The sequence below is a fragment of the Ursus maritimus genome, unplaced genomic scaffold (genome assembly GCF_017311325.1).
Source record: "Ursus maritimus isolate PB19 unplaced genomic scaffold, ASM1731132v1 scaffold_20, whole genome shotgun sequence".
Lineage (NCBI taxonomy): Eukaryota > Metazoa > Chordata > Mammalia > Carnivora > Ursidae > Ursus > Ursus maritimus.
The window spans coordinates 8333013-8356069 of NW_024424453.1; the positions used below are offsets into that span (position 1 = coordinate 8333013).

The 23057-nt window shown below is 44.7% G+C and overlaps 1 long non-coding RNA gene across 2 annotated transcripts; it reads left to right on the forward strand.

Annotated features, from left to right (window-relative positions):
* The first annotated feature begins 291 nt into the window (after window positions 1–291).
* LOC103677495 lies at window positions 292–13289 on the forward strand. 2 transcript variants are annotated; one of them, XR_572421.2, is made up of 4 exons: window positions 292–619; window positions 1703–1840; window positions 10087–10178; window positions 10724–13289. It is a non-coding gene; the product is annotated as an uncharacterized LOC103677495 (long non-coding RNA). The 2 variants fall into 2 exon arrangements; XR_572422.2 differs by having other exon boundaries at window positions 11271–13289.
* The last annotated feature ends 9768 nt before the right edge of the window (window positions 13290–23057 follow it).

Consider the following 23057-nt stretch of genomic DNA (forward strand, 5'->3'; position numbering starts at 1 on the left):
AGAAAGGCACAAGATGCTGGTTAAAGAGCCAGGTGGAACCTAACTTGCCTGTGGATTCCCTAAGATGTCTTAACTATGAGAGGCCTTATTTTTGAAACCACTGTTCTAAAACACTGTGAATCATGTGCTTTCCTCCCTTTTGAATACAATGAGTAACTTACCAGGAAGCTTCAAACAACAGAAACAAAAGCTTCTCACCAGGAAGGGTGATGCCTTCATTAAACAAAAACAGATCCCAAATAAACCCAGAGAGCTCACAATACAAAGAGAGCAGAGCTCAGAACCTGAAAGGGACTCAGAGCCAGTTATTTTACCAGCAAAATGACTTTCTTCAGGAACGGCAGAAGAATGGCAATTTGGGACAAGCAGACTATGGCAAACCAATGGCGAGTCCAAAGAGACAAAAGGAAGGTCAGCTTTTATTAGGTTTTAGGAGAAAAGTAGGGAGGGCTATTTTGAACAAAAGTTCATTGAAGAAGAATAAGACCTTGAGGTTGTGGCATTTTCTCACTGGCTGCAAGCAATGGTTAGTTCTTGTTGCTGGGGCTGAATGGGATCTTCCTTCTTTTTCTTAAGAGCAGGAGATAAAATTCCTGTGAAGATGTCTTACCTTGTCAAGGTAAGAATTCTCTTCCTTCTTCTTCTGGTTATGCAGGCTGCAAGGAGTGTATGTGCATGAGAGCTCCCCCTGTCAGGGCTTCCTGACTCCATTTTCAATCAGGTTTCCTTTACTCAGTTTCACAGGGAATAAGCCTACCCCATGGGCACTATCCCCTTGAAGGCAGAGCTCCAGGTGACTGGACGCCTTGGCAGGGCAGGGCTGAGAGGGCTGGCCAGGGTATCCTCTAGTAAGAGACTCCTGGGAGCCCTGTCTTCTGGCAAACACTAGAATCCCATAGGCAGCAAGTCCAAATGGTAAGGGACTGTCTTCAATTTGCAGCTACTGTCCCAGGGTGATGTTTGGGGGCGGTGCCTTCCACTCTGAACTTACACAGGTATTTGGGATCAAGACCCAGCTACATTGGCCTGCTGGGCCCTGACTTCTTGAGGCTGGCTGAAGGGCTTCCAACTCCAGGTGCCTTGAAAGCACAGTTCAGGGTAGCTGGGAATCTGGGCTTGGCAAGAGTCAGGAGAGGCTGAGTCATGGGTGTGGGCTACTGGAGGTTCAAGGCACCTGCCTAAATCCAAGCCCTAACCTCCACAAATGCCCATGTGGGGTCGAGGGCAGGCCACCCCAAAACATGCCACCTCAGCATATTGATTATTTTGAATTAAAGGTCCTTGTAAAACAGCCAGGGCAAGAATAATACCCTGAACTCGCTTTGTCTCCACAAAGCAAAAAATAAATCTCCCACGTAAAATGTGCCTTCCCTTTACCAGGTGGTAGAGAGACATCGGTATCGCCAGAGATAATGGAATTCAGAGCTAAGAAGTCTGTGTAAACATCTTGTTACTTTTACTAATTTTACTACCCCAGCTCAAATTCTGTTATATTCGCAAACTTCAATTTTAAAGAAATTCTGTTTTCTTTGTACTGTCAGTTCATCACAGATGTATTATTTCCAGGGCTAAAAAAAGTCTCGAGGCTGCCTGCCTTGGTGGTTTCCTTGGATCTCAATGTTAATATCAGACCTCTCTGTGCATGGAGTTAGACTTTATTTTTTTCTCCTGTTAACCTGTCTCTTGTCAATTTATTTCTTAGACCACCTAGAAGACTCTTGAAGGGGAGAGCATAATTTTTCCTCCTCAATAGCTGGCAGAATCGGCAGGATAATCGCTAACTGGCTGGACGCTGCTGCAGCTGAGAGACGATGGGACATCTGACAGAAGCTGGCAGAAGGTAAGAATCCTCACCACCACATCACGTACTGGGACTCAGCCTGCACGGGCTAAATTCAGGTTAGCAGAGAAAATATCTGTGGAACTAGTTCCTCGGCTTTAAGGACTCTGGTGGCATTGGTAGAATTCTCTTGGCTTGAGAGATCCATTTCCATCCAGAGATGGCCACAGTTTTTCCTTTTGTCTTCTATGTCCTAAGAGCTTGGCTTTGACTAGTGAGAATATTCTCTTTGATCTCCACCACTCCAGGGTGCACTTTGGGATACAACTTGGTGGCCCATTAAGTCGAGTGGGGTTCTGAGACTCACGCTTACAAGCAGTACTCTCATTGTCTGCCCATGCCAGCTCACAGGGTTGTGTGTTCTAAGAGGTCCCAGCCTATAAAGGACATTTGTCATCTAAACCTTTGTTAGTGCTGGAGAAGTCTCACTACAGTTGCTCCTGCCCCATGTCACAGATTTGTGAGAGGGTGTCTCACATTTTTGTGGGAGACTTGAGGCTACCGTTTTCTCTACACCATCTTACTCCCCGTGCAATGAACGCCTTTGTTATCTTAGGCTATTTTGGAGAGTAAAATTTTAGGTCATGGGGGATGCATTATTTATTCCTCTCCAGGCATGCTGCTTGTGTCAGTGGTCTAAGCCTGGGAAGTTGCCTCTGTGTCTTTCCATAAAAACAATTATTGGTGAGTCACTGTTCAGATTAATAAGGTCCTACTCATCATTGCCAAATGATGGAGCCTTTAAATTGATTACATTTTAATGAAAAAAATTTATAAAGCATTCTCAATTATTAGGATAGTGGCTAGCTTTTAGGACTCCCTTGAAAAGACTTAAAAAAAACAACAACCAGAAATTAGACTTAAGACAAAAGTGAATGTCCACATCCAGAGTAAATTCTCCTCAGAATCTGGCCCCATTTGCCTATTTTAGTTTTCCTTTCCCAACAAGATTACAGAGAGCGCTGTGGTCTAATCTCAAGGTTCAAAGTATGCAGGCATTGGGACGCCTGGGTGGCTCAGTCGGCTAAGCATCTGCCTTCAGCTCAGGTCATGATCCCAGGGTCCTGGGATCGAGTCCCACATCGGGCTCCCTGCTCAGTGGGGAACCAGCTTCTCCCTCTCCCTGCTTGTGTTCTCTCTCTCAATCTCTCTGATAGAAAGATAGATAGATGATAGATAGATAGATAGATAGATAGATAGATAGATAGATAGATAGATGATAGATAGATGAGAGATAAAGTATGGGTGTTAACCTTAAAAGTAAACTGCAAAAAAAAATTTTTTTTAAATAAAAATCGCCAGCTATTTTGTCATCAAAAAATGGGTTTATTAGGAGTAGCAAAAATTTCCAGTCTGGGGCAAGCATATGGCAAGTACTTGAAACAAAGGAGACGAACGGTCTTTTATAGAGCAAAGTGGGGAATTGGGACGGCTATTAAAAACAAAGCGTCTAGTGGAGTTAAGTTCCTGCTGGAAGTGTATTTTTATTGGCTGAGTTGTGACTGTCTCTTACTGGCTGGGCTGTCGGGGGAGGAGGAAGCCTTCCTTCCTCCTGTTTGGAATGTAAAGTCCTATCCCTGAGCCAGGTCTAGTCTCTTCCTGTTGGTTCTACAGCTGACTGACGTCCAGCAGGGGTAGACGTGAGCTCTCTCCTTTCCAAACCTCCTAACTCCATTCTGGTGAGGTTTCCCGTTATTATTTTACGCAGGTTATTTATGTAAATGCTGAAAGGCAGGAAATGAATTTAACAAATCACCGAAGACTGGCAGTAAAACTTGCTTTGCCCCTGCTTTCCAGGGCTCTGTCATTAGCTCTGCCAGCTTCAGGCATTTCTACGCAGTGTCTCTTGTAGGTGTGTCCTAGGACACCCTCACCCCCCACACCGACGGACAGGTAGACACACACAATTTGTGTCCTCCCCAGTGGGGACAGCAGCATATATTTGAAATTATAAATCTCCTTTACCTCCATTTTCAGAAGTTCCTCCCAAATTTAGAGAAGAACTAGAAAGATTAGTGGCCATTCACCATACCGTTCTTCAGAGAAGAGTGATGGCCGAAATGTGTCCTAGGCCCTCTTGCAAATGATCAAAAGGTCAGTGTTCAGGGGCTGATAACACCATGGCTGATTGTGTCCTCAGAAGGCTTTTGTTAAAATGCTTCGTACAGACTTTACAGAGGCATAAATATTTGATTCCCATTTTAGTTAAAGATCTCCCTGATATAAAGAAGCAAGTTTAAAAAGGTGGGTCAGTCCCTTGTCTTTTAGGCTATAATGCAATTCTTTGTGGGAATTAAAAATAACTGTCTTTGTCTTGCAAATCTCTACAAAACCAGAGCTGCGCCTGCGGAAACCTGTCAAAACCCACCTATTTTACTAATCCCCGAAGTGTGCCTTGTTCTCTCAAATGCTTGTAGGTATATATATTCTTAAGATTGACTTATTTGAGAGAGAGAGGGAGGGTGGCGGGGCAGAGGGAGAGAATCTCAAGCAGACTCCCCGCTGAGTGAGGTGCCTGAGGCCGGGCTCCATCCTGGGTCCTGGGATGGAGAGGACCCCAAAATCCTGACCTGAGCCAAAACCAAGAGTCTACACTCAACCGACTAAGCCACCCAGGTGCCCCTCAAACGCTTGTCGGTATTATAAAAGATCATAATTTTGGGACAAAATTATCCTAGACTTAAGGTAACTAGCAATTACCCCAAAATTCTTAGGAAAAAAAAACTTCGCATTCTTTCTCTGTCCCTTTAAAGTTAGAAATTTTATCATGTCTCTGAAATGTAACACAGCCCACAGTTACCTGAGACGGAAGAAAAAAGTCGAAGGAAAGAGGCCTTTCGAAAATACAAACTGCTAAAAGGGCTTTTGTGACCACACTCTGGACAGCTACCCTAAATTTACTTTAAGGGGCAGTACAACTCTTTAAAGTCTTCTCCACGAATAGTGAAAGACATCAGCCCCCTGAGTGAGTAAACTTAATTTATTCCAATGATTGTATAGAAAGTAGTAAATTTTGTATTGTTTTAAGCAGAAGGTATAAGATCTCCGTTTGGCTTTATGTGTATGTATGTACATTATGGATATAGTACTTTTCTACCTCCAGATAATATTACTAAAATTACTTGTAAAAGAGCTCTATTTAATGGGCTTAAAGTCAAGCACAGGGGCGCCCGGGTGGCTCAGTTGCTTAAGTGTCTGCCTTCAGCTCAGGTCATGGTCTCAGGGTCCTGGGATCAGGCCCCACATCAGGGCTCCCCGCTCAGCAGGGAGTCTGCTTCTCCGTCTGCCCTTCCTCCCAGCTTATTCTCTCTCTCTCTCATAAATAAAACCTTAAAAAAAATCAAGCACTTGTATAAAACTCTCAAAAATAGAATGGAAATAATCCAAAGGAATTTCAGCTTCATGTGACCCGGGAAAGTATTGAATATTAAAGGTAATTTAAAGTTACTGGTTTAATTAGAATAGGCATGTCTTTAGAGTTTTCAGCATTAAAGATAAGACATGGATCCTGAGTTTACTAATCAAATAAGTTATTATCCCAGTTACCAAATTTGTCAGCAAAAGAACTTAGAATGATAACTGATTTTGTTTAATATCTCCTGAAGTTTTCTTGAGTAATCTAAATGTAATTCTTGGTAGCAAATTACTTAGATAAGTGGAATAACGGTTTATAAACTTTTTAGCAATAGTGATATTTAATGATAGCTTTAAAACAAAAAGATTTGCAGAACTTTTTGGCAATCTGAAATCTTAACTCATCACTTAATTTAGCAAAATTTTAAGTTGAATTCATTGACTGTCCAGATCACTTCCAAATAACGTAATGAAACATCAGTTACTAAACATAGTTTATCTACTTTTAGCTTCCCTATTACAGAGTAACATATTTTGTGCTTTACTGAGGGATTGTACGAAGAAGAAGTATGTGTTTATAGAAATTATAAAATGTATTCATAAATTTGCCAAACTAAAAAAAAAAATTGGTGTAACAGTTTCAATTGCCACTTGATTTTCATTAGGAATTAAGGTTTCTAAAAGTTAAGAATACTAAGTAATGTATATAGTTAAAGCTACTAGACATAATAAGGGAACCACGTCCATATGCAGGAAAAGCAGAACGTGTGCTTTTGGTAAAATGTTAGGAAGAGAAACGCTTTTTTGTTGAAGGAAAGGAAAGTAATTTTGTCCTAAAGAAGACTGAGAAAGAAAATATAAGAGAAAATCTGAATGTAAAAAAATAAAGTTGTAAAAGAGTCATCAAAAATGAACCTTATGGAATTTTATGTGTGGTCAGGATTGAACAAGATTGGAATAAATTTAAGTAAATGAGTTTTAATGTCAAAAGTACACTGGAGCTAAACTAAAATTGGAGTTTCTCTTAAAAGGATGACGTTTTCTTGACCGATTGGTCTGCTTTTGATAGATTATAGAAGTGGGCTTTTTTTAACCTTTTCAAGTTATCTGCCTAGAAAATCAGGTGGTTCTGTTTTATCAAAATAACTTCCCGTGCTGCGTGGTATCTTTATCATCCGGTCTGTGATTATCAAAGAATGCTGAGTCTTAATATTAAAAGCTAAGTTTTGCTCACAACTATACAACCTTCCGGTTTTGCCTGTGAAATATTGTCACTTTGGAAAGATAATGAAGTATTGTTCTATACTGGTCTGTGATGCTATTTAAACAAATTTTCAAACCTTTTGATGTATTTTTCTTCTGAAGCATACTTTTTTTTTTAAAGATTTTATTTATTTATTTGACAGAGATAGAGACAGCCAGTGAGAGAGGGAACACAAGCAGGGGGAGTGGGAGAGGAAGAAGCAGGCTCATAGCGGAGGAGCCTGATGTGGGGCTCGATCCCATAACGCCGGGATCACGCCCTGAGCCGAAGGCAGACGCTTAACGACTGCGCCACCCAGGCGCCCCATTCTGAAGCATACTTGACATACAATTTTGTGTGAGTTTCCGGGGCACAACCTAGTGATCAGGGACCATGTGTCATGTGCTGCTCACAGTTGTAGCTGGTCTGTCACCATCCATCGCTGTTCTGGTCCCATGGACTTCACTCCCCGTGCTGTCCCTTTCATGTCTGTGACATACTCTACAACTGGAAGCCCCTGTCTCCCACTCCCTTCATTTTGCCCATCCCCACACCCTCCTCCCCTCTGGCCTCCACCAGTTCTTTGGTTTTATGGATTTGATTTTGTTCATTGGGTTCTTTTGTTTTTTATGGTTCCACGTGTTCGTGAAATCATATACTAGTCTTTGTCTGCCTTATTTCACGTAGCGTAACGCCTTCCAGGAACATTCAAGTTGTTGCAAATGGCAAGTGAAAATTTTTTCCTTTTTTTTTTTTCTTTCCTATCTTTCCTATCTTATCTCTCTACTTAAAGAATTCCCCTTAACATTTCTTGTAAGGCTGGTCTAGTGGCGATGAACTCCTTTCAATTTTGTCTGTCTGGGAAACTTCTTGTCTCTCCTTTAATTCTGAATGACATGCTTGCTGGATCGAGTGTTCTTGGTTGTAGGTTTCTTCCTTCCAGCACTTTGAGCATATCCTGCCCCTCCCTTCAGGCCTGCAAAGATGGTGCTGAAAAGTAGCCTTAGTGGTTTCACCTGTATGTTATGGTTTGCTTTCCTCTTGCTGCTTTTAAGATTCCTTGTCGGTAATTTTTGCCCTTGTAGTTATTATATGTCTTGGTGTGGACCTCCTTGGGTTTATCTTTTTGGGGGGCTTTTTCTGCTTCCTAGAGCTGGATGTTTGTTTCCTTCCCCAGATTAGGGAAGTTTTCCATTATTTCTTCAAATAAGTGTTTTGCCCCCTTCTCTCATTCTTTTCCTTCTGGGATCCCTATAACGTGAATGTTATTAAGCTTGATGATATAGCAGAGGTCCCTGAGCCTGTTCTCATTTATTATTTATTCTTTTTCTTTTTACTGTTCAGCTTGATTGTTTTCCATTGCCCTGTCTTCCAGATCAATGATCCATTCTTCTACATAATCTAAACTGATTTTTTTAATTCTATATTATATATTTTTTCAGTTATTAGGTTCTTCAGCTCTCATTTCTTTTATACATTTTTAATCTCTTGAGATTCTCGTGAGTTCATTCGCTCTTCTCAAGTCAGGGAGTATCTTTAGGACGACTTTAATCTCTTTATCAGGTGTATTGCTTATCTCCATTTTGTTTTGCTCTTTTTCTGTAGTATTGTTTTGTTCTTTCATTGGGAGATCTTTGTTTCCTCCTTTCTTCTGTGTTTGTTTTTATTTATTAGGTAGATCAGCTGTGTCTCCTGGTCTTGACGGTGATGACCCTGTGTAGAGAAGTTTCTGTGGTGCCCTGTAGTGCAGTTCCCCTGCTCACCAGAATCGGGTGCCCCAGGGGTATTCCCTGCGTGGACTGCACGCACCCTTCTGTGTGGCTGTGCCGTGAGTGCCGTGGGCATGCTAGTGGGTGGGGCTTGCCTTCAGCCCCTAGCTGCGATGACCCAATTTACTTACTCCAGGTGCCGTGGGCAGCGTTTGCTCCCTGTGCCGAAAGAGGCCCAGCTGCAGCCACTGTGGGATTGCTGGTGGGTGGAGCTGGCATTCAGCCTAGCAGTCTGCAATTAGCCTCTGTGATCATTGCAGGTGCACCAATGCACACCCCCCCTTGCTCCCCATGAGGCCAGCTAAGCTGTGGGAACTGTGGGTGTAAGGTAGGTGTGGTTATCTCCCCTTTGCCCCAGGGCAGGCCCCAGGGCAGGAGTCCCTTTAGAGGGTCACTGGCCCCAGCCAGTGTTGGCTGCCAGGTGTGACAGGGCAGGAGCCACTTAGGAGGGCTGTCTACCAAAGCCGGTGGGTTGGGTCATGCAGATCTGCAGGGGAACGCTGAGGTGGGGCGTGCAGTGCCAGCAGGGTTTATGCAAGGTGTTAGAACTGGCTCCTGCAAGTGCCCAGCTGTCTGGGCTAAAGGAGGGCAAGAAAAATGGTACCCACCCACACCTTTGTTCCCAGAGAAATCTACAGTTCCCTGCCCTTCCGGCACATGTTCTAAGATGAATGAATGACCCTCCTTCATATATACCCCAGGCACTTTCCAAACTGCTACTTTGCTGCCGTCTCAGGCCAAGTTATTGGCCTGGTTCTTTAAGGGCAGGGACTGCGTTTCCTATAATCCTCCCTCTCCTCCAGAATTAAGCACCGCTGATTACTAAAGCTCTTGGAATTAGCCCCATAGATTTTCAAAGCCAGAAATTATGGGGAGTCCTCTTTCCAGGGCAGGTCCCCAGGGGGTGGGGATGCCCAAAGTGGCCTCTGATATCTTCCCTCCTCCGTGCTTGGGCTGCTTCTCCTGTTCGTGGTTGGTCCTGCTGGGCTTTGGTTCCTGGTCACGTCTCTCCCCCTCTTACCCTTTTTGATGTGGTCCTGTCTCTCTGACTAGCCGAGGAAGATCTTTTCTGCCAGTCTTGAGGTCATTTTCAGAGTTAGTCACCATAGATGCGGTGGCTGCCTCCGTGTGTCCGCAGTGCCAGGCGAGCTCCGCATCGTCCTGCTCTGCCGTCTTCCCCCCACTCTCCCACTCCTTTTGATCTATTTTGACAAACTTTCCCAAATCAAATGCTAAAATGAAGTTTATTGACCCCAAACTAACTTTGAAGTTTTTGGAAGGGTCCATGAAACATTTAGAAAAGTCTGTCCTCCTCAGAAAAGAGAGATTAAACTAATTAGGCTTCTTTGGTATTTTAAGTTACATGGGAAGCATTGTCAAATAAATAATGATAAACCTGCTTTGATTACATTCGTGTAGATGTATGTTGTTAAAACAAGTGTTGGAGAAATTGTATAAAAGTCCTAAAAATCTGATACATCCTGGTATATTAGCACTTGTAACATGACTTATCTTGAAGTGTGGTAGATCACAAACAACCAAATTTTCTTTTCAGTCATGTTGGAATGAACTCTTAATCAGATATTTCATCATTGTCCTTTTTAAGACTTGTTGTTTACGGATATACTTTTACTCAAAAGCTTTTACAAAAGTGTTCCTGCAAAAAATGTTTCATTTTCAAGATTCATGAAAAATCTCTAGAATACAGATTTCTGATAACCTTAAGATCGTAAAACTGAACTGGTAAAAAAAAAAAAAATTCCAGAATTCAAGCCAAACAAAAATTAATTACATGGGACTTTATAAACTGAGGAGGACTGTAAGGTGTATGACTTTTGGGTTGAAATGTTGCTGAACCTTCTAATGTTTTGTTTTTCCAGATTTAAAGAAACTTTCTCTTAAGCTAACCGATTTACACCTTTGCAAGCAGAATTACCTTCCCTTACCCAATCCCTCAGAATTTGGAAACTCGGTGAGTATTTTCTAGTTTCGCGGCAATATATTTATTTGTATAAGTTTAAGGGACGGAGGTTGGCTTTATGGAACCAATAAAGCCCTTTGGAAACATCAGCCTGACGCCTTGCTTCCTGGGTTCCCGGCAACCTGACCAGGTATGTAAGGGTGGTCAATTCCTGAGAGGTGCAAGAACCTAAGATATTTTGGGGACCTTGAGAAAAGAGGAAGTAACCCTAGTCTGGGGGTATTGCAAGTCAAGTCTGATGGTAAGTACTTGGCTTGGCCTCTTTGCCTTAAGAGGCTGTTAAAGCTCAATCTGCAGATTCCTAATGAAAAGTTCTAGCAAAGATTTAAAAAAGCCTGTAGGATCCATCACTATTTTTGGTGCCCATATGTAAAGAATCAGGCCAAGTTTATTAAAAGTAAAATTTTTAATTTGGCTAACTTTGAAAATGAGGGTGACTTCAGAGAGAAAAATTATGTTTCAGTAACACTTTTGTGGTTATTAAATTCTAGTTCAATTGATGGTCTTTGAAATTTTGTTTTCTACCTGTAAACTAGATTCTGAACTCTAATTTCCTCCAATGTCTGGCTACAACTCTCCAAACTAACGTTTCCAGTATTTTCCCCATCATTTTGACTTGGAATCATTGAGAACTAAAACTGACCTTTTTCCTGAAGCCCTGCAAACCGAATATGGATGACTTGATATAACCTTCAGAGAAATCACAGTGACTCATATAGACAATCTTTGTGCCTGTACTCTACGGGCCACTCAAAAACTCACCAGAGACATTCTAACAACAAACCAGGAAAATTTGTCAGACTGCCCCAGCCTGTCTTCCCTCCATGCGAAAATACCCTGAGCCTGACATCCATGCAGGAGTTGCAGGTGGCCTGAGTTCCGCAGCCCTGGAGGGCCCCGCCGCACACGGCCACCCAACCAGGCATGGTCTGCACATGTGCGGGCTCTGCAGGTTCCAGACAGGCACCCGGAACAGGACAGGTGTCAGGAGAGACCGGGTCAGGGGAGCAGTCTCTTGGGGATCCATGGCATCTGACTGATTCCAAGTTATAACCTACGCAAATGTTCACATTCCCTCTAAAGGTAAACCTGGAAGATTCTGGACTGCCTGGCCAGGACTGGGCCAAGTGGGATGACTGGGGCAGCCTTCACTGAGACACCTAGGAGCCTTGACTACCGATAAGCCCAGCACCCCGCCTGGCAGCGAATGCAAATGAAACCTGAGGGTCACCAATTTGAAGCTGCTGCCTCAGAAGGATTTCGGGGGGTGGGGTTCCTCTGCCCCGGAGCCCGTGCGGTTGGTCGGGGACCCGTCTGAGCTGCGCCAGGCTGGCGTGCCCAGGCAGCGCCCGGATGGCTGGAGGGGTGCATGCTGCACGTGCTTGCGCGATGCAGGTCAGGGTAGCTAAGGGACCTGGGACTGGACACGTGCTTTGAGAGGTCTGCTCATGGGAGGGGGCTGGTGGAGACACAGGTTTCTTCCTACTTCCAAGCCCTTACCTAAACAAACGTGCATACGCCCCCGGAAGGTGCAGCTGGAAGAATTGCGACTGCCTTGCAGAGCAGGGCTGGGAATTCTGGCCGGGGTTTTCTCTAATAACAGATACCCAGACGCCTCGGTTCCTGGAGAAGTTCTGGACCTCGTCAGGTAGTCCCAATGGGGACTATCACCAGTTTAGAGCTGCCGCCTCAGAAATATTTTTGAAGGGACGGCTCTCTCTACCTTGAGGCCATTCAGAAATTTGGCGCCCAGCAGGAGCTACACAGGACAGGTGTGCCCAGCAGCCCAAGGGCGGCAAGCTCAGAGGAGACCGCCCACGCCTAGGCCAGCACGGGTCAGGGTAGCCAGCGACCTAGAACCGGGCAGTGTCCTGCGAGGCTGGCTCACGGCAGTGCGCTCTTGGACGGACCTGGCATCCTTCTACTTCTGAGCCTTAATCTGCACAGTTGCACATGTTCTTGCTAAAGCGGACCTGGGGAGGTCTGGGCTGCCTTGCCGGGGTGCGCCCGGGGGGGCTGGCTAGGGTCCTCTCTAGTAACAAACCCCCGAGAGCCTTGCTTGCTGGAGCAGGCCGGACTCTGTCTCGCTGCTCGGCCGAATGAGGACTGACCGTCCCCAGTGGAAGGTTGCCGCCTCAGAAAGATTTCAGGGGGTGCGCTCTCCATCCTGGGGGCTGAGCAGCTGGTCCGGTACTGCCTGAGTGCCCCAGGTCTGTAGGGCCCCGCAGCCAAAGACCAGCTGACGGGGCACAGACGGCACATGCTTGGGAGGCGAGGGACCTGGGACAGGACGATGTCAGAGCTGGCTCACGGGAGGGGGTGGCTGGGGGGGGCCCGGAGTCTACCTAATTCCACGCCCCGGCCTACATCAATACACGTATTCCATTTGAAGGCAGAACAAGAGCAATCTGGCCTTCCCTCCCCGGGGCTAAATCGGGCGAGCTGGCTGGGGTCCCTTCCAGTAAGAGACACCTGGGAGCCCGGACAGCTACAGAAGCCTGAGACCCCAGCAAACCGTGAGTTCAGTGGCGACTGACTTTTGGCCATTTCAGCGGATGCCTGAGAGCTGTTTTTGGGGGGTGGGCTCCCTCTTCTCTTGAGGCAACGCCAGTGGTTGGGGATGGGCCCTGACTCCACAGGCCTGGGAGGCTGCCGGCCGCCAAGCATGACCGATGGCGTGCAGACTGCTCCTGCCGGGCAGGTCAGGGCCGCGTTGGGCAAGGCTGCATCACAGAAGCAAGCTATCGGTGGCACCTTGCACCTGTCCAAGTTCTAAGCCCTAACCACACAAATGCATGTACTCCCGCGGAAGGCTGTTTTGTGGTGGGAGAGAAATAATGCCCACGTGCTGATCTTGTCTTTGCACAGCGTATTTAACCGGGTCCGCTGCAAATTTCCCTAAGCCAGTAGCACACAATATAATGTCTTCTGCTAGCCAATAAAGTCATAACCTCCTCCAACCCAGTGCTAATGACACTGTTGTTCCAGGCAAGGTGAGATGAAAGGAATAAAGTCCAATTTCAATTGAGGTGTAGGGCGCCTGGGTGGCTCGGTTGGCTAAGCATCTGCCTTTGGCTCAGGTCATGATCCCAGGGTCCTAGGATCAAGTCTTGAGTCAGGGTTCCTGCTCCACGGGGAGCTTGCTTCTCCCTCTGTGCACCCCCCCCCATGAATAAATAAATAAAATCGTTTAAATAAATAAATTGAGGTGTACCTTTAGAGGAACTGGCACCCGGAAGAGAGAGCTTAACCAACCAAGAGCGGACATGCCAGCAGCCTCTGTTGACAGAACACATCGCTAGAGAACGTGGGCGCTGGTGATGACCTCAAAATGATCTTCTCGCCTCCGCAGGGCTTTTGTCACTGTTGGTAAGAGTCCCCTTATCTCAAAAAGAGCTAATTGGCCCAAGGTCTTCAGAGACCTGTTTAGATCAGCAAAGCATAGCCTTGCCCAGACTGAAGGCTCCGGAGAGTTCTCACACACTCTCAGTAGTTAGAGTCTAACGTCCCCTTGCCATAGTTGCTTCTTCCTATGTTTTTATTCTTAAGCCCTTCCTGGGGCCCCCCAGCAGCTGCTGTACAAAGTTCTTATGGGTGGGAACAGATGAGATGATGACATCCTGACACAACTTACTTCGTGGTTCTATCAAAACAGCTTTCCTTCTAAAAACAACTGTTTTCAGTCCTTGTCATAAACTGGTGGATTTGAAATCAAATCAAGCCAATGTATAATAATCCATCCAGTGATTTGAAATCACTCACATGCTTATACTCAGGGCTTAATGTCCTGTACAAATCTAAGTTCACAAAAATACCAACCACCCTGTGACCACATCACATTCTTAATCACAAAAAAACATTTGGGGAGTATTTTTCCTTTGACACAGACACACTTACACCACAGTTTCATAACCAGTTTAAGCAACCATAGTCCTTTTTTTTTTTAAGATTTTATTTATTTATTTGATAGAGCACAAGCATGGGGAGTGGCAGAGGGAGAGGCAGGCTCCCCGCAGAGCAGAGAGCCCTATGTGGGACTCGATCCCAGGACCCCGGGGACCATGACTCGAGCCAAAGGCAGTTGCCCAACCAACTGAGCCACGCAGGTGCCCTAAGCAACCATATTCCTAATTGTGACCAATATAAGCCTAACAAGGAACCCTTTACCATGATACCATGATAACTTACAACCAAAAGGTAAGTTACTTACACCGGGCGATTTAACTTTTTGGACAGGGACATTTCCAAGGAAAGCTCATTTTTACCGAGCTCCAGGGAGTACGTGCTTACATGCCCCTGTCAGGCACAGCTCCGACTGCATAACATCAGAATTCAAGGCTGTCATTATTCTAGGGAAGGCATGCTTTTGTTCTCTTTCCAATTCCGCGAAGTTATTTTCAATTGATTAGTCCCATCTTCCCAATGTTCCTTAAGTTTTCTAACGCATGCTTTACATTTATTAATTTTAAGGGTTCAATGTGAAATACTTCTCCAGTTATTTTAATAGGCCCTTTATCTTCTCTTGGCCTCAAATAGTATCTTTTCGTTCTGTTGTCATGTTCATTACCTGTTCTATTTTTACACATCCCATCGTCGTGCGTTCTGTATTTTTCCCTTGACTCCCAATAGGTTAGGGTGAGGTTTGGCTTAGACCACACTGTCCTGGTTCGATTTCCCATGTTACGTGTAACTAGTTGAGGAGGCATCAAGGCCACAGTCCTTGGTACTTGTACTACATGGACGTCCAGAGGTCTAGTACTAATAAAGTTATTTGGGATCCATTCCACCAGCCTATCCTTAAGTACATGTTTTCCTTCTATTATAAGGTGGCTTTCTGTGGCATTTTGATATTGAGAAGCCACAAGAGTGTGGTACCCCAATGTCAGCTTCCTCCTTTAAGAGCCAATATTGTATTTTCAGTCACCCATTGAACCACAGCCCCAGGATGTGTGGTATCTGCTTTACTTCTGGTTGGGTTGTCTGTTATCTCAGGTGACCACTATTGCCCCAAGGTTATAGCTGTTCTGAGAATATTCCACATATCAACCAATCTTAATAGCAACAATTCACAATCTACATTCAAAGAAACTTCTTTTGGGGCACTCGCGTGGCTCCGTTGGTTAAGCGTCTGCCTTCAGCTCAGGTCATGATCCTGGGGTTCCAGGATTGAGCTCTGTGATAGGCTCCCTGCTCAGTGGGGAGCCTGCTTCTCCCTCTCACTCTCCCCCTCCCCCTGCCCATGCTCTCTATCTCTCAAATAAATAATCTTAAAAAAAAAAAGATCTTTTATGTTCCTTTTAGTGTTGTTAGTTTTAGCATTTTCTGCTTTATGTCAAATTTCCATCGCTATATTTCTGTGTGAAATTCGTTTGTTTTTAATACATTGCTAATTTTATCCAGTTATGTGCCCAACAGTGACAAAGCTGCCATTGCCAGTGTGTTAAATTCAAATTGTTTGGTTTCAAATTTTTTGAACCAATGTGATTTGATCAGTTTGGAATTGAGAAAAAGCCGCCATTCTTGTTCCTCAGGTAAACTTCTTGCCAGTCCAATAAGGAACTGGAAGGGTTTCTTTCCTTTTAGTGAACTTGTTATTGGCAGAGTCATAAACTGCACAGTAACAAAGACATATAAAACTGAGGACAATTTGGGGATCTGTATCTGGTTGAAAGTCCTGAATATAAAATGTCAGGGTATAGGCAATTTTGTCAGTTCCAGTATGACCATGAGAGGTCTTATTAACGTGGGTTCCCATATCCTTGGGGTAGAAATCTGCGCTGTGAGGGAGAAGCCCGATGTGTACCACCAAGGATAATGACACGTGTTATATGCTAAGTTTCCTACGTGTCCTCTATATACAAGTTGTCTCTTTTTTTTTTTCAAAGTCCGGGAACAGTGCCCATGGATCTGTTGTTAATTTTCTAATAGGTGACAATGGGTTAAACAGCGAAAGTTGAGAGTGTTGTAAATGATCATTTTTTGGCCTATTCGTATTGAGACATACAATAGCCCATTCAGTATATTCAGCTGCTGCTCTTTTAGAATAAATGCTGCCACACAAAGTAAATCAGGAATTACACTGGGGTCATTTTCAGAGTCTCTGCCATGCTTCCAATATTGCACTCAATTCAGTAAGAGAAGGGAAAAGTGTAAGTCTGTACTAACCAGACCTGGCCTGTATGCTGGGTTGTATTACCAAGAGACCATTAGTTGTTCATGTCAACCTTTAGGACCCAAGCCAGCGTCGAGTAGGAAGCGTTGATCAGGACCCTCGTTCATTCTTGCGGGGCTTGAAGTGGAGGTTACCACTGCCTCATCAGCTTCTCTTAGCCTCTGGGTTCTCTGTTGATTGAAGTTTTCCCAAGAAGTCGATGGGGCTGATAGTGAAGGCAGGGGTGGAAAGGCTGAGCTTGGTGATGCTGGTAATGTAGTTAAGTCCTCAGTCACAGTAAGGTGACCAAAATGGTGATCCATGGAGGAAGAAGAGGATGTCACAGACTTGAGGTGTATCTGGAGCAGAATGTTCCAGCTTGGAACAGTGGCATGACTGCTATTGCTGGAGATACCAGGGAAGTATGCACAGCTTTACTGAGTAGGACATACAAAGTGCGTGTCAGCGAGCCAGAATGCCTGGCCCCTTAAAGATCCCTCTAGCTGGACTAAGAATCAAATTGACATGAGACGGATTAACAGGAGAAAACAGAATCTAATGGCATATGTATGGGGATCCACATAGATGTGGAAACTCTGAAGACAGGCAAAATGAAGTCTATATGCCATTCACACCTGAGGAGGAGGGGGCAGGGGTCTGGGATTCAGAGGAAAGGAATGCACTTCACAGGGCAGTATGAAGAGTGGGTGTTTGTAATTAGATGTTTGCCCTTCCATGCAGATGGGACGCTCAGATAAAATTTACTTCTGTTAATAACCCTAATTCTAGGGAAGACCACCAATTTAGATTCTTCTGGGTGGTTAAGGGAGGAACAAATTTTCTCTTGAGCCCACATGATATCAAGTGCCTTCAGAACAAAATAATATGTATGCCAAAGGGGTACACTCTGGGGTGACTGTCCTGAGCCCCTTCATGAACAATAGGAAAAAGAGGATGGCCGGCAGGCAGCATGCTACACTGACCCGTTTAGTAGTTACAGGGTTAAAGATGATAGCAGATTCATAACTGCAAAATGCAGTGTCCTGCAAATCTGTAATTCTTTCTTGTTCTTGCCATCTAAGGAAATCTGTTCTTGTCATGGCCATTATTGACAATCTTGGTGCAAGATAATCGCTCTGCATTATACTATGCTAAATATTAATCTAGTTCTGATCAAATCCAGAATGGTGTTCTACATGGCTGAAACTTTTACAGAGGCATATTACGGTCTTCATTTTGCTGTAATACGCCTTTTCCTTTGATCGGGCAGTAGGTGTTATTACGGCAGGTGGTATAATTTCCCCAGTACTATATACGTTTCTGTTTCTCAGTTAATACTTTTGAGATCCTGGTGTGCTGATAATGCTAATTCCCATCTCTGTCGGTGCCTGCAATATTAATTCACTGGAAGGTTTTCCACCCGTCCTATATCTGTGGTTTAGAGATCTTTCTGCCTCTCCGCTTGTTTTAGTCTAAGCTTTCGTATTCTAGATTGTTAGTAACTTAAGCTTTTGCTTAAGCAAGCCATGATACCTTTCAAGCGACCCAGAGGCAGCTGGGTTGTAGGGTAAGAGGAAGTTCCATCTTACGTCTTGTTTCTGAGCCCATTCTTTTTTTTTTTTTAAGATTTTTTTATTTATTTATGTGACAGAGACATTCAGCAAGAGAGGGAACATAGCAGGGGAGTGGGAGAGGAAGAAGCAGGCTCCCAGCAGAGGAGCCCGACGTGGGACTCGATCCCGGAACGCCGGGATCACGCCCTGAGCCGAAGGCAGACGCTTAACGACTGCGCTACCCAGGCGCCCCTGAGCCCATTCTTGAGCATTAGCTTTCCCGTGAAGTAGGCGCCCTGCTCTGATCTTATGACGGTTAGAAAGACAGAGCAAGCAATCCAGATTTCTAAGGCTTAGATGGTGGATTTTTGATCATTTCTCTTGCAAAGGTAGGGTAATTGTATTCCTGATTATGTGCCTACACGGCTGCGTGCATCTAGTTCATTCTCTGATTTAGGCCAGTGTTCCATGTAATTACTTTGTGTAATTTGAAAAGGTTATCTTTGACCTTACCCAGATGACTCAGTAGTGTAATGAAGAATGAATGAATGAATAAGCTTCAAAATGTTGGTATTTCTCACATTTCCTAATTTAAAATTAAAGCTATTCGGTCGTTATATACATGTTTCTTTTTCCAGCAGTCTTCTAGCGCCATGTGTGCCAGCATGACCTGTCGGGTGATGTGCCCATGCAGTGATCCTCTCCGTCGGCATATCTGCGAGTCCATGTTTTATGTTTCATCATCCTTGTTTAGATATGCTACTGGTCATTGAAATTCTTTACTTCTGAGTTGTCCTTCCAATGTGCAGAGACCTATGTAATCACTATAGACTGTCATCCAGTGCTCTCTCTGCCATATGTCCTTACCCCATATGTTCTTCTATCCTATTTCCCATGGTCCTGCCATGACCTGACCAAGGAGCTATTCATTTACCTACTGGCCTTGGGTCCAAAAATATTTATATACTTCTTTCTGATCTTCCTTAACAGAATGTTCAGTTTCCAATCTGATGGCTACTAAATCAGTCTATTGTACTGATTCCTTTAAGCCTGATTCTGATCAACCATTGGTAGTTGTCCAGCCACAGGGCTGGCAGCATGCTCTGGCTGATGGCAAGGAGCCTGATCCACCCGAAACCGCACATTGTTGACTGTATGGACCACAGTGATCCTGACTGTCCGACAGCTCAAGCGTAAGCCTTGAAATCCAGCAAGTCACTATTGGCATGGCTGAGATTTTTTTCAGTTGATACCGAGGTCAACCTTTCATCTGCATGCCCCACTCAGATATGTACTATTTTTATTTTAGGACTTTATGCTCATGAGTAGTTCTCATTTGTCTGTCAGGGGTCTGCTTTACCTACCCCAGAAGGGGTTGTTAGAGGTTAAGTATAATCGGTGTATTTTCTATCAGTGGTTCTGTATTTCATAGGGCCTCCTAGAATGCCCGAGCCTTTCCATTGGTTGGTGCATGTTCTCAGACAATGGGAACTCCATAGTGTAGAGCCCACTCCGGTAAAACTTGGGGTTCTGTGGTGTTTCAGTCCACACTGCTGCTGCAAACTCTCTTGAGTATAGGCGCTCCGGTTTATATTTAGAGTCCTCCTTAGCTGGGGCCCACGTTTAAACATTCTGACAGCATTTTTCAGATAAATAAAGGCTGCATCTTGGTCTTTCTATCCATCTGAATTCCCTGCTCTTCCTCTTTATTTCATAAACGTGTTTTAATATTATCCCCATTAGGTGGTAGGGGGTGTAGCCAATATCCAAATAGTCCTAGCAGTTTGAGCTGCTGCTTCTGTGGTAGGAGTTGATACACGATCTGTATTGTTCATGACTGGGCGTGGTGTTTTTATGCCTTCAGAGAACCAAATTCGCCTAGAACTTTTACTGTAGCCTGGGGTCTTTGGACCTCACCTGGTCAATTTTCCATTTTCTGAGTGTAAGGAATTCAGTTAACTCTATTTTGACCCTACTCAGTTTTCCCTGGTTATCACCATAAATTAGGATGTCCTCAATATATAGGGAATACTGGATTTTCTGTGTGTTTTCATCAAAGGCCTAGATGTCTTATGTGGGAAGGTTGTGGGCTGTTACTGAGGTGCAAAGGTGTCCTTGTGTAGCCCAGCAAACTGCTCTCCTCTGCCTTCCCATGGAAATGCAGTCCGGGGTTGGCTCTCCTCATCAACTGGAATAGCAAAGAACAGGTCACAGAAGTCTCACCATGTCATGAAGTCTGGATCCAGTGGTGATATTGGTTATGATGGTGCCTATAACCCGGAGTGCTCCCTCAGTTGGGGGAGCGTGCTTAAGTTCCTGTAATCCACTGTAAAACGGTGTGGTGTGTCTGGCTGTGTAACAGACCAGATTGGGTCACTATGTGACAAAATAGTAGGCACGTTCATTTGTTCCTTTAGGAATTCCTGAAGGTTTTCCTGACTGAGGATGTTCTATTACATCCTTGCCAGGCGTGTTCTCTGTAGCGGGAAACTATAAGGCATTTAACCTCAATGGGTGGTCTGTCATCTCTTGTTAGAATCTCCGTATCCATGTCCCTGGGGTTAATTTTCCTCCTAAACCTTCCATTAGTCCCTTCTGGTGGTTAAGGTTTTTGTAGATTAGTGGGCTAGCCTTGTATCATTGTTATGAACCCTACATCTAACAAGAGGGCAGTGTATGTAGTATTTTGATTTATAGAGGGGTTTCTAGTGATATGGCCAGCATAACCTATGCACCACTGTCTCCAGGATGGGCCAGGAGGGCTCAGGGGTGTGATATGCTTTAGCTCTCAATGACTTGTCTAGCAATGGGATTAGGTTTTATAAAGGGGTTGGTATTGATAGTAAATGGTTAATGGATCTATGTGTTTCTTTTCTGTAGGTCTATTTAAAATGTTGGTTGTTTCCATTTCTCTGCCACTGTTGTGGTTTCTGGGGTGTCTATTTGGGTTTCTGTCTTTATAATTTTGTTACAGTGGGGTGGTCTAAATGGTTTATGTGGCCAAAAGGGCCTTGGAGATTTAGGTCTTTATGGTCTATTTTGATGGGGTCTGTTTATATTTGGTGTAGGCCTGTTTTGTCTCTATACATGAGTGTTAAAGATACAGCTTTTATCTTGACTTAGTTCCTCAGCTGTTCTTAGCAAGTCAATCAGTTCTCCAGTGTTTCTGGCACCTGCAAATACTGTAAATAACGCTTTCTGGCCCGTGGGGGTGCAGCTTTTAGGATGACTTTCTAAATTCGTTCTGTTGCTTCTGCATGGAGCAGTGAGGGTGTCTGTCCTCTATTATAAACCATAGTTAATGACCCTATTTCATTATTGTCTTAGCTTCCCATGCTGTTTTCCAAAGAGATGTTTGAAGGAATAATACCTTACCTGTAGGCCATCTTAATCTTTCGGTGGCTGCTACCCAGGCAAACAAAAATCCTTGTAAATTAGCAATATTTTCTCCAAATGCTTGAAGGTTTTGATTAAATTTACCATCAGTAGTAATGGGCCCAATTGCACAATCTCTGCTCCTGTAAGGATTAGGTTTTGTCTTCCTTTGGACCCTAACTTGCCTAGCCACTGGATTTCTGGGTCCAGATCTGTTTACTGGAGTTCCATTTTAGTGTTTGTCATTTCTTACCTGTTACAGTCTCTCCCTTCTGATTGGTTCCATAGTATCATTTGTTGTCATTTTGTGTATTTTCCGGGGCCTAGCGTCTAGTAAGTGAGTTACCAGGTTAAAGTATTCATTGTCCTTAAGGTGTGGATTGGAACGCTTAGGGTCTGGGTTTCTTCCTACTCTGGAGATTACTTTTTGTGATAGTACTTTTCTGTCTATTGGCTTGTTACTTCGGGCTTCTAAGTGCATTGAAAATTTTTTATTCTTTTTACTGTTCTTTTTATTCTTTTTAATATAGGCTGTAACTCACTGGATTGGGTAATGGGCCAACATCTAGAGTTTATTTAGAAGTTTTGTCTAGACTAAGTCTCAATAGGTCTCCAGGGATCCTCAGAAGATAATTTATAATCCATTGTACCCCTAAACCGTCTCTTGGGCAATTTTGGTAGGGTTAGTGAGTGAGACACATTTGCAGCTGACGTCCTGCCTTTCACAGTATTTTTCAAAATGTTTCTTATGGAGGCCTGATGATGGGGTCCATACAGTCCATGTGTGGGCCGGAGTGGTCAGAGTAGCCAGGGACCTGTTATAGGGAAAGTGTCAAGAGAAGCCTGGTCGCAGGAGTGGGTTTTGGGGGTACAAGGCATCTGCCTAATTCCAAGCTTTAACCTATTTCAATGTTCATATTCCGCCTAAAGGCAGGGCAGGAGGGATGTGGTCTGCCTTACCTGGGCTAAATCGACTGAACTGGCTGAGATGCCCATCAGTAAGACACACATGGGAGCCTCGACAGGTACAGAAACCTAGGAACCCTACAAACAGTAAATACGATGGAGTACACATTTCAGCGGCTGCTTCAGTGATTTTGGGGCAGTGGGCTCCCTTTACCTTAAGAAATATAGGTGGTTGGGGGGAGGCCCAAGCTGCCAAGTGTGGCTGACAGGGTGCACACTGCTCGTGCAGGGGAGCAAGGTCAGGGTAGCGAGGAATCCAGAACTCGGCAATGTCAGGCCAGCCTAGGTCACAGGAGCAGGCTATTGGTGGTACCTGGCCTTTGCCCAGTTCCAAGCCCTAACCTACCCCCATGCACATACTCCCCCTGAAGACAAACTGGAGGAAACTGGACCAGATTGCTAGAGTTGAGCCAGTCTGACTGGCATAGGATCCTCCAGTGAGATACAGCTGGGATCCCGGATGACTGGTAATGCCGGGGAGCTCATCAGGCGACCAGTCCAAATGTGGACTCAATAGCACTGGTTTAAAGCTGACACTTCAGGAATATTCTAAGTGGTGGCCTCCCCCTGAGCGGAAGGTGCTGCAGTGGGCAGGGGACAAGCCAGAGCTTCACGGGCCTCAGGGCCCTGGCTGCCCCCAGCCAGTTGACAGGGTGCATACTGGATATGCACAGGTCCTGGAGATCAGGGTAGCCAGAGATCTGGAACAGGGCGGCAGGAGAGTCTGGGTGTTTGGATTCATAGCATCTGCCTACAGGAATCTGGACTGTCTTGTGGGAGGGGGGGGGGGACGGGCCTTAGGATAGGCCTAGGAGCCTTGATCAT